Here is a 6,448-nt window from a genome sequence, read left to right on the forward strand (position 1 = left end):
TAAGAAATGGAAGAACGATTTCGAACTGTTTCATGAAGAAACTACAGAATCAACAGCAACAGTATTAGTGCGAAGAAATAGATTCTGGCCTATTTTCTGACTCGATGATGATCTCGTATGTTTTGACAAGCAAGTCTGCGGTGGCTTGACTGAAATTTTGCGTGTTTGTGAAAAGAACGAATACGAAACAAAAGAAGAAATACGATATACCCTTTGAACGAAAGTAGGTGATGGTCTATTGCAGCTTTGGTCACAGTAATGCGCCTAAACAAGGACGTCGCTGAAGCAAGAACAGATCGCTGATTTCTCTGAACATTAAAATTGAACGTTTCTCATGTATTTTAGTAAATCTGTAGATATTATTAGTTAAAGATGTTAAAATAAATGTTAATGAATCATATAAAAATCAAAATTCTTTTCATTGCTATCTTAATGTTACTTTCTGCGTCCCTTTGCAAACAAATACTAACTAAACAAATTTATTTGGATATTTTTGGTTAAACTCTGATTTTGAATTCCTCTTGATGATGCCTTGCTCATTCAAACTTTGGTTAACTCGATCTTTGAATTATTCTGAACTTTTCTGAGGTGTCGTGAACTTCGAACTATCGAGAGTCGACTGTTTTTCCATACGCCAGAGTCATTCAGATTCATATCATTTCCACAGCCATAGTACACGGATGTCAAGTAATCAGTGGAAATAGGTCCTCGACGCAAATTAAACGAGGCTGGTCGCCTTGCTAAAGAAGTGTTCGTTGTGGTATAATAGCGCGCAAGTACTTTCCTGCCTTGAACTGTGTTTTATGCACACACATTTTAGCAAAATCGAGCTCCTCAGTGACAATAGAAGACCATACCACCAGAAACCTGTTCTCGCACAGCCGAAAAGTAAGTGCTTGCGGACTTCACGTGAAACGACACCTAGGCATCTTGTTGTTCGTGGAGCCACCGCCTATAGATTGGCACGGACGCTGATAGATTGCTATTTAACAACAGAGCAATCTGCGAACTTCTGAATATCCAACGTCAATGTTTCCTTTGTTTGAGACTTCGAATAAACGTTAGGGCATTCCAGATCGGAACTAATATACGGGGTGATACAGTGATGTTGTTATAATCTATCACGGATGATGGAGAAGGGTAAATGTATCAATCTGAAGGGACCTGGTCTGGAAAAACGGGCCGAAAGTTACAAGTGAAAATAATTATAATACTTCTGACAGTGGCCCTCTTATGCTTCAAGCTCTTTGCTTTTCACATTATGGTAGGAAGTAGTCAGCATCAAACCAAGAAAAAAATGTCCAGTAAACATGGGTCCCAAACTGCATGGCTTAAGAACTATGTGCACTTGTTCACCTTTGCTACTGTGTAATACGTATTTTCTCTTGAACGAGTGCTCATGACTCTTAAGGTGAGCATTTTAGAGCCCATCTTTACTGGACAATTATATCTTGTTTTGGATCATACTGCCTCGTCCAAAATATGGAGAGCAATGTGCCTGTGACAGAAGAGATCCATTGCGAGAGGTATTAGAACAGTTCTGGCTAATAACTTTCGAGTCAGGACTAGGATCCCTTACCTCAGAGTGATACATTTACCCTTCTCCAATATCCCTGAAAGTTTGTAACACCATCAAGCAATCACACCGTACAAGGACAAATAAATCTTTAGTACAGTGACGAGTTTTTCTGTTACGTTTGCATGCGCGAGTTTGAATGTATGTGTGTGTGTGTGTGTGTCAGGTATTATCAGATGCCCTACGTAACAGAGATGAAAGCTTATAGGTAGGTAACTGATTAAATTTCCTTTTTTTATTTCCTCTTAAAGAAGTTTCTGCTGAAATGCTCTGGTGCTCGCCTTTCTCATGCCTGCCAGAAGCAATACAGCTACTAGTCGATTTGCAATTGCTACCGTCGTTCAGCTTCTATCTAGTGGATCTGTTCTTCTTTGTATTAGATATTTGTGGAATTTCGTTCCTAATATAGGACTTATAAAGACACAAAAGTTTTTCTATGACCGTGGTGCTGTAGTTGCAGCTACAAATGTATGCTTGATTCTTAAATATTACTCCATACTTTTGAGTCACATGTTCTCTCCATCTCACAGAATATTTATGTATGAACTGCACTAAGAAAAGGTGACCGAGCGAGGTGGCGCAGTGGTTAGACACTGGACTCGTATTCGGGAGGACGACGGTTCAATCCCGCGTCCGGCCATCCTGATTTAGGTTTTCCGTGATTTCCCTAAATCGCTCCAGGCAAATGCCGGGATGGTTCCTATCAAAGGGCACGGCCGACTCCCTTCCCCGTCCTTCCCTAATCCGATGAGACCGATGACCTCGCTGTCTGGTCTCCTTCCCCGAAACAACCAACCAACCAACCAACCAAGAAAAGGTCTCCGACTCGCATCACTCAATGGTTGTAAAGCAATAAGCAGTATCGGATAGTAAATGTATGGCGTTCTTTGCTACATTCCCGGAAATTGATCCGAAGATGTGGAATGTTGATAATTTTTAAAACCTGTTTATTTGCAATGTGGGTTCACACAAAATATTTTGTTTTGTTCCTTTAATGTTTTTGTTTGTCACGTTGCGCAGAACTGCACGAATATGACTGCAGTATATTAACAACTGCATCACATTTTTCATAACGATTTTGTACGTTGATTTATTATAATTATCGGCGATATTTCCGATGCCACTTCATCTATAAGCTCTTTATTTTCAACGCTCTCTATAAGATCCTACACGCAGGTTAAAAGGACGCAGCATTGTCTGTGTTACATTACAATTTGTTGAAATACTAAGCACAAAGTAACTTCATGTAGTATACTGTAGTACAGTGGGAGGAGAACTTCTGAGATACGCTTGTTTGCCATTTTACCAGTGGAATTACAGAAGTTGCCTGAATAAATATGTTTTAGAAGAATTAATAACGCGACGATGTGAGTAAACGTTTAATAAAATAAATGCTGCACGCCACTACAAAAGTATAAATATTCTGCTTTCTATTCAGTTTAGTCACACTTTGTCCTCTAAGTTTCCGAGCCAGTTCTCGCGGAGGACAAGGCCACAAGAAAAGTACGCCGTTCTTGTAACCAATGCTTTCACTGCCACACTTACCTGAGCATCGTCGCAGAACGAGCCCAGTAAAAATCTGTCGCTTTTCCCACAGGAGACAGTGAAACACAAATAGTAGGTTAAGGCACAGAATTCCGTGGAGATGCAGCTTTCGAAAGGAATGAGAAACACTTACTTGATTACGCTTTGCGCTAAAAATTCGTAATAGGTGGCATACATACAGTGAGCGCGTGAAATATTGGGTCATCTACATATTTCAACTTTCGAGAAATCCGATAACTCCGCTGCCTATTATAGACAATGTAGTGCCGAGTTTGTATTTGCGTATGTCAAAACCATTGTATTCTGGTAAGTAAATACCTAATCACCTCGAATTTTTAGCCTTCCTTGTATATTAGCACTGCATAAGGAATTTATGCCAATGCAGAATTGAGCTTCGAAGCGCCTTTGTACCAGGATATTTTTGTTAGCCTTCAGATATATTCGAGTGATGTTCGTGCAAGTACATGACAACATAAGAGGTGAGGCTATAGCATAACTCAACTGATCCTCTCACATAGTAAATACGTATGTGCCAAAGATTAACGACCAACAGCTGTGAAGCGTGAAGCGTTTTCAGTCGAATGCGCCATGTTGAATGCGACGTCCCTGGGATGTACAGAGGAATCAGTGTACCCGTGGCTTTTCTTTGTGCAAAATCTGTTATTTTGTTTTGCAGGAAAAATGTACAAAGAGCTATAAAATCTGATGAATCTTTGGTTTTCACTTATGAACCAGAAACTAAACGACAATCGATGCACTGGAATGCACCCAACTTCACCGAGAGCAAAGACCGGTGGAATGAGTAAATCAAGCTTCAAACCGTTGAAGACTATGTATTTTCAATGGGTTCCCGAAGGACAAACTATTAATCAACATTACAGGCTTTATATTCTTGCTCAACTTCGTGAGAAACTAAGAAAAAACCGACCCGAATTGTCGAAGAATCCGTCATGGATTCTGCATCAAAACAACGAATCGGCTCATATGGCATTGTGTGTTAAGAGGTTTCTAACGAAGTACAGCATCCCAGTGTCAGACCACCACGAGACTTATCCATTGCCCAAGGTCAAATCTGCATTAAAAGGGAAAAGATTTCAGTTCGTGGTGGCAGTGAAAGAAAAAGCAGCATGCGTCATCAACGATGCATTTCCACGCTGTTTCCATCAACGGAAAATTCGCATGGAGCCTTGTAAGGATAGAAGAGGGTACTGTATTGAGTGCGAAAATAACTAAATATTTATGTTTCTAAAATGAAATATTTAATAGCAATAATCCCTTTTATTATACAGCTACACCTCGTCGAAAGTTAACTGGATAGTTCTCGTTAAGTCTCCTAACAGATACCGCACTTGAAGAAATTGACCACTGATATAAATTTTATTTTGCTCGTCAAAATAGATCTTATCTTCAATTTTTCGTGTTTAATATGAACAATTAAAGTAACACGACATAAAATCTGCATTTTTCGTCCTTGATAACAATGTGAATGGTCTCGTACAGAATCTCGAGAGAGGGGAAAAGTGAATCCCATTTCGTTTTACTCTTACACTAGAAGTTCCAAGATGTCGAACAGTGTCAATAAAATAATGTCCCTATGATTGTGTCTGGGTTGGAGGACCACTTTGGGGTACTAGGTACGATCTGATAATGTCGAGTATTTCCGGATCGTACTATTATTATACATGATTTTAAATGAGCGACTATAGACTGGATATTCACATAATTAGAGTCGATGGCAAGTTGAGTCAATTCTGTGATGTATTGAACATTTTATCCGAAACCTACCTCTGTAAACTAGTTAGAGAAATCAATGACTGCAATATTTAAAGGAATATTGAGTAAGGTAGGAAATATTTTGTTTAACAGGATGCATATATGAAATTATCTGAACACACTTACCAAATATTATCTTAGAGGAAAGACTTTGAATATAAATTTACAAAATGCCATTGTATGTTGTAGACAAGAACGCTTTGGGCAGAGAATGGCAGATGGCGCGGCAGGACTGTGCCTTACTGGACACAAACAGATGGAAATACCCACTGTCATTCCGCAACACGAGAGGTGAGGAAAAACCGAAAACAGACAGAAACATAAATTTATAAAACTATCAAATTTTAAGTGCAAGGGCTACAGAGTTATAGAAAGACACTAGCCAAACTATGACTGAGTGAACAAATCCTAAGTAAATGCTTCCCGTTAGGAGTATATGTGAGAACGTAATCTAACTCCAGTCGCAGACGCTACAACCGAAGAACTGTGAACCACGGAGAATTTTAGTAACATTCGGAGTATGCACATACCAAGGAACGTAAAGAAATATATTATTTTTCTGATATATGTATCGCAAAATGACATAGAGGTAAAATCAGAGAATGTAGAGCTCATTCAGAGGCTTACTGATTGTCGAACTTGTCACGCATCATTCGCAAACAAAGCATGCAAGGTAGGTAATGACAGTGCTCTGCCAAGAACTGCGAAGTTATCTGTGGACAGTAGACGTAGATTTAACTACTGTGTGGACGGTGAACACCTTAAATTTTATTTTCCATTGGATCGAAGATTTCAGCTCCCAAGAAAAAGATCCACAGAAACGTGCGTCACGGTAACTCATAACACCTTTTCACGTGTGACGACTGAACAATCACTGACTTACCTGCCTCGACGTAGGTCAGAAGTTTACATCACCAGGAATTCATCTGATAAACGAAGTTCAAAGGTCCACAAACGTCAACGTATTCAAATATTTTTTAGGTATCTAATGCAATTACCGCTCGTACAGCCATTTGACGTCAATTGAGTATTAATGCTGGCGTCGTGGGCATAGGACAAGTAGAAGAAAATTGCGCATTGTGTGAGATATAGAGCGGCTGACGGGTATTCACCATAATTTCTTAAAGGTAGGGTGAAAAATGTGAAGCAATTCTCTCTTGATGGGTGCTTGTCTCACTTGAAGTTACTCCAAGAACATTACGATGTTTGCCCTTCGGTTCAGCTTCTGGAAACTGCTCGTGTGCTTTGATAGTACAGTAATGTCAAAAAGGGCCAATAAAGCATCACTAGTGTCTGCACTTCAAGACGCTGTTTAGCAGAGTAGAGTCTTCGTAACACTTGAAACTGATCGGCCAAAGACTGTGGTTATATCAACCATTAACTATTAATTATGGTAACGAATTCTAGAAAGATGAAAAGACCGTAATGATCCAAAATAAGGTCAATTAAGGGTAAGCACTTTACAGCCGTTGCAGATATATCCAACCATATAGCTTCTTCGTGGGTTTGTTGTTACCCAATAAAATGAACATCAGATGACAAAAGTGGTTGGAC

Source organism: Schistocerca nitens, chromosome 4, assembly GCF_023898315.1.
Source record: "Schistocerca nitens isolate TAMUIC-IGC-003100 chromosome 4, iqSchNite1.1, whole genome shotgun sequence".
Lineage (NCBI taxonomy): Eukaryota > Metazoa > Arthropoda > Insecta > Orthoptera > Acrididae > Schistocerca > Schistocerca nitens.